This window comes from Molothrus ater, chromosome 1 (genome assembly GCF_012460135.2).
Source record: "Molothrus ater isolate BHLD 08-10-18 breed brown headed cowbird chromosome 1, BPBGC_Mater_1.1, whole genome shotgun sequence".
Taxonomy (NCBI): domain Eukaryota; kingdom Metazoa; phylum Chordata; class Aves; order Passeriformes; family Icteridae; genus Molothrus; species Molothrus ater.
Window position 1 is genome coordinate 83,646,009 of NC_050478.2, and position 12,092 is coordinate 83,658,100.

Consider the following 12,092-nt stretch of genomic DNA (forward strand, 5'->3'; position numbering starts at 1 on the left):
TTCAGAAGCCCACAAGCAAACCCTCTGAAAAATTAGAACTAAAATAAAAATTTTGTGACGGAAACCCAAGAGAAACACCTGCCTGGTACACTCCAGCTGTTGCACATAATATGCATGCTCTGTTCTTTACACTTTTTTATTGATTCTCAATTCGCAAATCTTTTCTGTTGTACTTTTATATTTAATCATCAGCACCTGCCTGGTAATGGAGTGAAGCAGCATGACTGTGGCATGCTGTCCATTTGCAGGATTCAGGTTGGTAAGACTGCTGCAGGAAAGCAATAAATGGGAAGTGGTAGTACACAGCAGTAGAAACACAGTAGCTCCTGCAATACTAATTACCATTTGTATTTAAAAATAAATCTGAAAGAAACCATTCATTGTGCAGTCTTGTTAGATGCTTCCCACAATAAATCTAGCAATGGAAAAGCCTCTTTGGCAGATATCAACTGCTGTAAGACTTAGCTGGCAGTGAATTAGACGACTCTAAGGCCACTCTTTTTTTTTTTCCCTCTACATTGCTCTCCCTTTACAGCCCACTTTGGCTCATCCTAAATTCCCAGTAATGTCACTGGAAATACCGCAAGGGGAGGATTGTAGAATCTGACTCCTCAGGCAAGTACCTGAGTGTGCATCTGCAAGTATCCCTCAACAGATCTCTTTGAAGAAGCTCTGGACTTGGGGCACGTCACCGGGACAGTGAAGGTCTCTTCACACAGGCCACTGCTGCTCGCCCAGCAAGGAGCTTGCTGCACCTGAGAGAGCCTGGGACCAGTGAGCTCAGTGCTGCCGTGGCTGTGCTGCTGGTCACTCTCCAGGGTGCCGGTGGTAAAAGGATTTTTCACAACATCTACTGAGTATAGAGAGCTCCTATGAGCTGTTAACAAACCTAAACAGAGTGAATAACAGAAGATCACATCTCACAAGATTCAACCTTAACAGGCTCAGCTCACACATGTCTAGCAACTTAATTTTGACCTCAAAACTTTGTCAAGTATTTAATGGGACATGGCTTGTGCAGTGTAAAATCTGCCTTTAAAAATATATGCCAATCAATTCCCCCTTGGTGTGCTGGAGCACAGAGGCCCTGTGGCAGCTGGAGCACAGGAGAGCAGCAAACAGCTCCTGAGAGCTATTCCCCAGTGGAGTGTCAGTCCTTTTTCTTTGAAACATCCAAACACATCCATATCTGTGGAAAGTTGCTGAGTTCCCTTGAGTTAACCATCTTCTGCTTTTGAAGGTGTCTGGTGAAGCTCTTCCTGCCTGTATTCCCGGTCCTGCTGAGGATGAGCTCTTTGTGATTTGCTGGAGAAAAGTACTAACTGCAAGGCACATGGTGGCACCTTTCTCTGGATCTTTTGTAAATCTCTTTCTTTCTTTTTACTGCCTGAGAGTGCCAGGTGTTCTACTCATCAAATGCTCTTGATTCCCTGTATGCAAACCTGCTGGAAGACATGGGGTTCTTCTGGAATAAATATGAGAATTTGCCTCTGAGTTTCAACCCTACCAGATCCATAAAGTCTATTTATAAGTTACAATAAAAGGAGGGTTCTGCATCTCTTTAGAGATGCAGTGTGAAAAGTGTGAAAAATCAAAAAATTGAGAAGCCCCAGGTCTCATCTCACACATACCCAGAAACTATCCCAGTTTGTGAAGCACAAAGCAGTCACATCTGCAGAGCTTCTCTGAGGGAAGGAGTGCCTGAAATAAATCTCCTGGTACAGTCTTATTATTTCTGTTCTTAAAAAAAGTCCAACTTACCCTCAGAGACCTAATTTTGTTCTATAGGACAAACTTTTAGGAAGTAGTAAACAGTTTCTGTTTCAAAAAACTTGCATTCTAAGCTCCTGATCTTTCCAATGCCTACTTGCTTAGCTTTTTTTTTTTTTAATCCATGAGATTATACACATGCATAAAGCTATGCCTAAACTTTTGTCATATGAGAGCAAAGATAAAGGTAGGATGTGAGAAAGGAAGTATTTTTTATCCACATCTTGAGGATGAGGAACTGAAGCACAGCAAAAAAATAGATCCTCATCCTCCACAGAGTGTAAATGTGCTTAATTCTTAAGCATGAGTAATTTCCATCAGGTTTGACATGCCCTCCGGACTGAAGAGTTAGGTCTGGGTTTCAGTTACTGTCTCTGCCACCGATTTTAAGTAAGTTATTTAAGTTCTGCTGCGGCGGTTAAATTCAAGTGCACAAAAAGCGCGGGACGCGTTTTGCACGGGATGGGAAAGACTAGGTTGAAGTAAAGAAGGATGATCTGACCCCTTTGCTCGGGAGGTGGATGCCTGCAGCTGACGGTCTGTGACTCTGGGCCCTATCGCTGTGCCTGGTAGCTGCCTGCCGTGTGGGGACACCCGAGTCCCGGCACCGCATGAGTCCGGCCCCGGGAGCCTCCGTGGGGCGGCGCGGAGCTCGGCCCCTCTCCCGCGCTTCCAGCTGCGCGCAGCCGGCGGGGCGCCCCGGGAACAGGTGAGCAGGTGAATGTCCCTCCGTCCCGAGGGCCGCCGCTCGCCCGCCGCCGTCCCGAGCCCCGGCGGGGCGGGGGCGCCGCGGGCGCGGAGCGGGCGGCGGCCGCGCGGGGCGGAGGGCGGGAGGCGAGCGGGAGCGGCGGGGGAGGGACCGGGCGCGGAGCCGCCGCCCGCGGGGCAGCGCCGGCACATGGAGCGGCGCCAGCCGCCGCCACAGCTGCCGCCCGCCCCGGCCCCGGCATAGCAGGTACCGCGGGGCGGGGGGTCCCGGGCGGGCACCGGCTCCAGCCCCCGGGGCGAGCGGGGCGTCAGCCCCGGGCGGCTGCGGGGCGCGGGCGAGGAGGGGCCGTGCGGAGCCTGTGCTGCCGCCGAGAAGTTGCCGGGCTCGTTAAGTGGGAGACTGCGGAGCCCGGTCATCCCATCCCATCCAATCCCATCCCATCTCTTTCTCTCCCTTCTCCCCGTCCCACACGCTTTTTTTTTTTTTTTTTTTTTTTTTTTTGTTTGTTTGTTTGTTTTTTTTTAAATTTGAAAACATTGAGCCGAACATACAGCTCGGGTGTAATCCAGGCGTTTTAGAGTGCTTTCTTAAAATTTCAGAGATGAGTAGCCATGAGGAGCTGGCCGAGATGGGGTATTCATTGATTCAAATGCGGATTGGTCTGCGTTCTTGAGTCAGCTACAGCACTTAGGTTCAGTCTAAGCCCGCGTTCCGAGTGCTTGCGCCTGTAGTTTGCAGAGGGGAGGCAGATACGGAGGTCGTAAAAACTATTAGGAAATTGTAAAATTATCAGCCCCAGTGCGCTTGAGGGGAACGGCATTAGAGAAGTTGCTGACTTCCGAACAGCGGTGGCACCAGAAGTTTTCCTCCTTGCCATAGAGCCTGTCACAGCTGGAGGGTTTTTTTCACCCTGCTCCGCAAAGTTGCCCTCTCTGTGAAGGGACGGTTTCGCTCTCCTGTCGTTGCTAAAGAAGATGCACTTAGTTAGAAACTGTGTGTGTGAAGAAATGAGTTCCCACTGCAGCAGTCGGTTCTAAGGAAACTTTTAATTTTGTGCTTCAAGAAACCTGATTACTTCTTGGATTGCTTTTCTACCTTGGTTTAGAAGGTATGGTAACACTGCCAGACATTGTACAAAGCATTCTGCTTCCAAAATTGTTAAAAGTTAATAATACTGTGTCAGAAAATTTTGTAGTGTATGATTGCAAATTATCTCAAAAAAGCGATGTTTTGTGGGATGCAAGAATTTTTAGACCTGTATGGCCACTGGCTTAAAGTATTGAAATTGTTGTAGAAGAATATAATGTTATTTCTTTTTACTTTTTCTTGCTATCTTTTTCCTTTTCTTTTCTTTTTTTTCCTTTCACTTAGTGCAAGAGGTATTTTCAAGGACTTTGTGTAGAGATTAGAATTTAGGATTTAGAGCTTCTTGACTACGTATTTTTCTTTCCGATATCTGGATGCTACCAAGCTTACATCGATATGCATTTACTGTCCAGATGTCCAAACCTTACCCAAATTAAATAAACCAGGAATATAATCCTGGGTATATTTTGTGCATTCACATTAATAACCCATTTTCTAGACTTTAATAGTTTAGTTTTAAAATTCGAAGCTGTGTCATTGTGAGGTCCAAATCCTTTAAAAGACACGCTTTGTTATTTTCAGTTGACTGCTCACATCAGTTGTAACTCACGCACTCTGCAGTACCATGGAGTATGACTTGCTGTTAAACGTTATAAATTATCATTGAAATGTAAAGAAAAAGCATATTGATGTGTTGCATTTAGAAGTAAGTACTAAAATTCCTTTCAAATACTTGGAAATACTTTATCTGAATCAGCTAAGCAGGGGCATATTCTGAGTGGCTTGTGGCACTGCTCTCTCACCTGCTAGTGAATTGCTTAGTTTAAGGTGTTTGAAGCCTTAGTGAAATAGAAAAATGAAGTATGCAATGCCTTTAGCTTCTGAATTTTTCAAACAAAATTTTTGCACTTAGGTAACTTTATTTATTCTTTGTTCTCTTCGTTACTGAGGGAAAATGTAAGTCCAAAAAAGTGCTAATGGATTTGACTATGTTACCATGAAAATTCCCTGTTCATGGGTTAATATAACAGCTGATACAGTAGTTGATACTATGTCTCTTTTCTAAAAGGTTTAATTGCTCCCTTGCATAGACTTCTTTCTAACATTGGCATGGTCTGCTTTGATTTTAACTCATGTTGGTCAAAAAACTGAATAAAAACCACAAGATATACTGCTTAGAGTGCATTATGTGCCCACCTCCTCAATCCTTAGCAAAACTCTACCAAGTTTTAGTTACATGGCTGTGTACCTTACTTCTTTGTCAAAGCCTTTGAAACTGAAGCCTGAAGAGATGAGAAACCAAGTGCCATGTGCAAGACCAAAGACTCTTAAAACAGTTCATGTCCTTCTGATAGCTGTCTGTAGCAGAACTGCGGGGGGGAAGTGTCCGAAATACTGCAGAGCTCTGCACTTTATGTAGTTCATGTTTCTATTATCCCAGACGTGCTTCCAACCTTAAAGATTTTCTCACAAATTTTAGTATTGGTGACTACCCAGGTGCTCTTTTCCATATTTTTCTTTGGGGTTTTTTATTTGAGTTTTTTTTTTTCTGGAGTAAAGTAGGTGAAACTCAGAACATTATATACTGCAAGTTTATGAAAAAATATAAATAGAAATTATATCCCTAATTATATGGTAAATTTAAGATAAAAACCAAGGAGAAATCAGGTTTACCCACTGAGTGAGAAGACTGACCAGACTAAAGTCAATATAAGTCCAGTGCTGGACATTCCCAGAATTCAGGACTTCAAACCTAGTGCACTGATCCTTGCAAGAGTCCTCTACCTACTGGATATGGCTTCAAGGGGAAATGACAGAAACACAGAAGCATAATATGAAATTGTACTGACTGTCCTGATTGAGTCAGGAAGGAGTGATGGACTCTAGTATTTGAAGAGTAATCACTATTGTCTCTGGGCCAATGTAAAGATGGGAAGACAAGGGCAGAGGACTCTTTGCCCTTTATGCTCCCAGTAACTGGAGAAGCTTAGACACTAATCCTATGTGCATCCTTTATCCTAGCTGAGTATTTCTCAGGGTGGCTACTTAACTAAAAGTGAGAAAAGTGCCTTGGCATGTTTTTAGTAGGTCTCAAACTCCTGAGTTGTATTAGAGAGATAAGCTTGTCATATACCTCAGACTTTCAACCCCAGCTCCCAGCTGCTAGTACTCCCTCCAGGAATGATCTGGTCGCTTGCTCCCTTTTATAAACATGAACAACACCTTTGTCATTTGTGTTGCATTCAGAGTACTATTTAAAAATGCAATAGTATCCATCTCAGCATTACTGTAGCAGTTTTCCTTTCCCTTGTGGACCTTAATACCAAAAACCTGGTCTGCTTGCCGCTTCCACTGCATAGCAATGCAGAAATGTAACTGGATAACCAATCCATGGAGTTTTACAGCAATGCAAAACTTCTTTCTCATCATTAAAATTGGATAACTCCAAAATGAAGCCAAAAACATTTCCAGACATATTTTATTTGAGCTAAGGTACTTCTTATATTAACACTACAATTTTGCAGAAAACAAGGAAATGGGTCCAGTCTGTATTTCAGCAACAAAAAGCAAGGGCATAATGAATTGTATGCTGTTCTGGCAGATCATTTTTGGAAATGTTCTCTTAAAAAGTCCAGAAGATATCGAAAGTCATGGATTGCAGCCTAATTGTGTGGCTCTATGTCAGGAAAAACTTCCACTGAAGGCTTGTGGGACTTTTTTTTTCCTGTTTTATGTGCAAGAAAAGCTGGATCCATAGTAATTTTTGTTTTTTGGTCAAGATTCACATATGTATTTCATTACATTTTGATCAGTCATTACTTTCTACTATTATTAAAAGTAATAGAATTAGACCAAAAATCATAGTAAAATAGTAGAATTTAGTGTAGCAATAATGGAATCTTTGGAAAATGTTGTCATCCTTATGAGAGTAGAGCAGGATGCACTGCTGGCTCCCCTGGAATTCCCCTCCCAAGTGACAAACACCACTTTTCTAACACATATAAAATTACTCAGAAAGAAAGAACACTGGGAATACATTATGCCAGTTGAGAAGTGGAAGATAAGGACTCTCACTGGTGTTTTCTGGGACTATAATTCTTTGGAAAGCTTTTTTAAATGCTTGCAACTCAATGCAAGAGTCAAAAGAGGAAAGACCTATTCTTCACAGGTATTATTTCTGTAATCCAAAGATTAATTTTGCTCCCCCCACCCGACACTGGAGTGGCAAAAGTGTTTAGAGATGAGTGTGAATGCCATATGAGGCAAGGCTGACTGCCTCAGTCTTGTCAGCTTTATAGCATTTTTTTAAACAGGAGGCTACTTTAAATACCTTCCACTCATCCAAAGTAGCTGCAGGAGTTTTCTCTCTCCAGTAGCTATCCAGCAAAGTGGACTGACTTCAGCTGGAAAACTCCCTTCTTCCAAGGTCAACTGTGGCTTTTTGTCCCTTTATCAATCTATACATAAACCTGACTACAACTCAACAAAAGTTTTGTTTGCTCCCTAAATTTAAAAAGAATTATGGTATGTTGCAATCATCTTTATTAAAACCATGACAACTTCTGCCTACCCTTCTCCTTCAGAACAGATTCGTCCATGCTTTAAGGTGGTGAGCAAGAAGAGAGCAAGGGGTTTTTGCACTAAGCAGTTTACCACCAACATTGTGGTGGCTGCAAAAGTAGGTCCTAGCTCTGAAAAGATACATGCATGTTCTCAGCTTTGTTTTGTACCATTGGAAATTCTTGGGGATAGAACCATGCAGGTTTGGGAGTTTCATAGCACACTCATGCTTCCTGTATAAATGCTTCCAAAGGCCATTCAGACTGCAAGTTTGGATGAGTATTCACACTGAAATCATCGTATTTTTTAGGCCATGGGAACTGTCCACTTCTCTTGCTTATTTTGCTTATTTCATGTGAAATATTTACATTTCTTCTTCTGATTCCACTTGCTCTAGCTTTCCCAGTGAAAGAGAAACTTGCTCTGTAAGAGAGATCAGATTCCCCGCTGAATTGTTTCATTTTTCTGTTTGTTTCAACTCACTGAGAATAGCAGAGCAATTGCAGTATAAAGCTGTAATTGACCATAGTGGATTGGACCCAAATGTTTGCCAAAGCAGAGTCAGTTAACTAAAATATATAGTATGGAGGAACTTGCTAATTTGCTTTAATTTTAGGAGTTATTTTAGGAGTTATTTAAGGGTAAAAAAAACCAAAAAAAACCCACACCAATCTCTAATATGCTTATACAGGCTGGTAATGTCCTTTAATAATCTAACATCCTGAACAGTTTGAAGGGAAATTAGGAAGCAACTCTGTGATCATGAAGCAGAGTTACTGAAACCTTCTATAATTCGGACAAATTGACTACTGATATTATGTAGGGTATACTCGGCAATAACAATTCTCGGCATGAAGAGGTGCTTTTATGTTCTCTCTATTGCATATTTAGATACACTGTGGTGAGGACATCCTATACTTTTTAAATCAGATAAATAGATATATACAAAAAGTACAGCTCTTTCGTCTGCTGTTTGCCTCCCCTTGAGTGAGAGCTCTGGAAGAATATCTAAGAGCTCTATTTGGCCACTTGAGAATATGCTGTGTTCTTAGATTGAGTGCCTTAATTTACACCCCTCACCTTTTATAGTCGGTTTATTTATAAAATGTAAGTGTGTGCGTTTTCTTTGTCCTGGTGAATTTATTCCACTTTTCTGCTTGATTTTTAGTGAATAAAGGTGACAGGGTTTAATGAGTTAATAAAACTTGCCCTTAATTAGGAAAATTACCTTAATATTTTTCTCATATTGTGGAAACAATTTATAATTACTCTGGTTGCAATTCAAAAACTTGAAGGAAGAACATTTTTTCATATTTGCAATGATATCAAGTCCAGTAATTTGCACATAAAGTCAATAAAAGAATGGATTTTTTATTATCTCCTTTAGCAATGAATTGTTACATGAATATAGCTCAAGCAGAGAAAATGCTAAGGGAAGCACATATGGAACACACATATATGATACAAGATGCACTTTTTATCATTTGTCAGTGATTTGAAAAAAGAATTCCCAAAGAACTGAGAATTATGTAGGATCTTTGAGACAACTTTTTTTACACCCTCACAATTGTTCCCTTACACGGAAATTAATTTTACATGTGCCAGACATTTAAATGTTTCACATCTGCACTGTTAGCAGAGTTCTTTTCTTAATCTTGTGTGTTGAATTACAGTGCTTCCTTCATTTTGCAGACAGGAGCTCTCCATTGAAATTTCACTGTATGCTCATAATTGTATTGTCAATTCGTGTAGTTAACCAGCATTTACACTAGGCAGGAATAGAGAAATGACTGAATAAACTAAACATCTCCCTTGACTATGTAGAAAATGCTGAATACAGAATTAGTGCAGAGGGAAAGAAATTGATCCACTTAGTTTTAATCTTTGTTTTAATGCAGTCCTTTAAAAGACCTGGAGGTATTTGTTTTGGTTTTTTGAATAAAAATGGAAGGACGTTGAAGTGCTCATTACGACTCTTGGTTTTCAGAAAGGACCACCCCTCACCTTGGTAGTTATTATTTACACTGAGCTGTGTGATGAGGCGGAAATTAAAAATAGAATTAAAGTGGTTCTAAAGTAGAGTCATTCACAGAGATTGTGAAGTGTAGCATATTAAATTACAATAATAAAGCTAATTATCAGCTGCTAGCTGAGATATTGAATGCTTTTAATTAAAATGAGTTTGTAGAATTTTAGCAGTTTTCTTCAAGTATTTGAAGATTGGTTATACAATACAGATTACCTTCTTTCCATGTTTAACAGTCTTCCTGTTGCATGTTTAACCATATTTAGCACATTTGTACATGAAGTTATAAGCCTGTATATATATATATATATATATATATACACATATATTAGCTCTTTGGTTTAAAATTAAGCTAAACATTAAATCCTTTTACAAAAGTGTCTTTATTCACCTCTTCTCTTGGTTGTTGCCCTATATTCCATGACTTTCATGGATACAAGAGCCTTGGTTCCAGTAGGTTGAGACCCTCTGGTGCAATTAGAAATGCAGCTGTACTATCTTTCTGCAAGCAGATGCAGCTCCCAGCTTAAACCCCAAAAGATCGATGAGACATATATGATAATACCACTCCTAACCTGTTTTTAATGTGCAAATTCTCCTGTCAGGTATTTAAAGGGCTATAGGAGTTTTTTGTGTTTTTCAGGCTGCAACCTCCTTTTCTTTTATTAATTTATTTATTAAACTTATCTTTATGTGTCTTGGGTGGTTGCATCTAGGACCCATTTTAGGAGCTTCAATTTAGGTTTTAAAGTGGATTGGGGTTTTATGGTTTTGGTTGTTGGTTTGGAGTTTTAGTTTGCTAAAGGTGAAGCCTGTGTGGTGAGTAGCCAATGAGATCTGTCAGAGACCACAGACACAAGACGTGCTCACACACCAGCACTCCATCAGAGCCAGCTGCTCCAGTGACCAATGTGTGCAGTCCCTTTCCTGCCATGGGACTGCTTACAGAAGTGGGGGTTGCACAGCTGGGCCTTTCCTCAAGGTGGCTGTGGAAGTAACTCTTGGGTTTGCCTTTTTGCTTGTTTTTCACACTTAACCAAGAGTTGTCACCACTGAGGAATGCATGTTCCCCTCACTTTTTATATTTGCAAAAGCACCTGCAGAGCACCAGGTCCCTTGTAGAAAGTTTATTTCCCCTCCCCTCAAGACTTTGTGAGTGCTTATTTTCTGCTTTGAGGTTTCAGGGAAGTGTACCTGCCTCTGCGGACCACACTCAAGACAGAAGTGTTCCTTCGGGCACCTTTCTGTCTGCTCAGCATGGCTACACCTAAGAATTGTCAGGAACCATGCAGCTGGATGTGCTGTACGTTTGTGGAGTCCTTGCAGCACCAGAGGTAGAGCTCTCTGTAGATGGAAGGACAGCTCTGAGTTTTGGTGCGCTGGTGTAAGACCAAAGTGGCTCCACAAATATCAGCACTTGTGATTTCTCTTCCTTACCGTGAGGTTCCATTGTGCTGAGTGTGGGGCACATCTCGTCCCAGTCAGTACACAGGTAGCTCGGGAAACACAGAAGAGAAAAAGGATAGCTAGTCTTTGGCATTGGATTGGGTCATTCCATTGAATTGCATCAATGGCCCAGTCTTGGGATCATTCAATATCCTAAGAGAACAGGATTGTAGAAGGACTGACATGCTTACACATGCTTTATATCAATTGATGAAGTCTTGTATAAATGCTAAGCATTCATTTTCTTGACAAGGAGGTTTACTTTTGAATTTGCTGGGAGACAAAAAAATAAACCAAGATTTGCCAATAATTAATTTGCTGTATTCTGAAAGATTAAAAAATCTTGATCTTACAATGACTTCTTGTTTACACCTAATTCTAAAAGGTCCTAAACCTGCTTCTGTTTGTAATTTACATTAGGTATAAATGGAACAGTACTTCCAGTGATTCATGGAGTGTATTTGGATAAATTATTAAGACATAGCCTAAGTTATATTGTAGAGAATGTTGCAAGGAGGGAAATTCATGACACATAAATTTTCTTCAGGACAAATGCTGACTAACTTTTATCTAAAATCATGGCCACTTAGATGCTTCCTTATTTAAAACTAAATCAACAGAACGTTTCAGAAGGGTTGTGTGTTGATTATCAAGTAATTTAAAGTTGCAATATTTTGATTCTTTTTCCAAAGGATTGTAGTAGCTTCATCTCTGAAGCTGGTATTCATAGTCTGAAGAAGAAAGCATACAGGTTAGAGTTCTTTATCTGAATAGCCTTGAAGAAATATTTTTATCGATTTTGACAGGAATTTTATCTATTTGTAGGTCTTGCAATAAGGGGCCAAACTTTGAAGCTATTTGTATTCCTAAATAGAAGAATTATCTATTATCACCTAGGTGCTAATCCCTTTCCTGCTGTAAATGAGAGTGAGACAGGATCAGCATTTGAAAGCAAGATTGTTTCAGTCGGGTGCCCACCCAGCTTTTGATTTCTAACTTCTCTTAAATTAGCTGAAAATGTAAAGAAATGTGACTGCATTGAAGACAATGATGCCATACACACTAGTATATGCTAGTGACAAATTTGATTCATGGGGAAAACTTAAACAGTGAAAAATTAAAAAACATCTCTTTCGTGCCGAACTAAAACAGACTATAATTTTAGGGTTTTATGTCAGAAACATTTCCAAAACATTGTTCTTTTAGATAAATCATTATAAAGGTTTATTGATTTACAAATTGATTACAAATAGATGCTTCAGTGCAAATTCTCATATTTGTACATAAGATCTATTTTCTAGAGTGTGACAATTCTTGCTTCTGCTGATTCTAGAGCAGAGGAAAGGGAGAAAAATCAGGACACGGTTTCCTATTCATAGATTTACCATACCAAAGGCAAAAGGGTAAATTCTACTCTTAGCACATAAAATTTAGCCCAAGATCTGTTATGCTCAAGTCTGGTGGGACTTTTAACAGACAAAGGGCCAAAACCTA

The 12,092-nt window shown here is 40.4% G+C and overlaps 1 protein-coding gene across 1 annotated transcript in view; it reads left to right on the plus strand.

Annotated features, from left to right (window-relative positions):
* Window positions 1-3,531: 3,531 nt before the first annotated feature.
* IKZF1 (IKAROS family zinc finger 1) overlaps window positions 3,532-12,092 on the plus strand; it is a 64,932-nt gene continuing 56,371 nt past the window's right edge. Inside the window, 1 exon segment of the mRNA XM_036406343.2 lies at window positions 3,532-3,587. The gene's annotated coding sequence lies outside the window, so the exon portion shown is untranslated.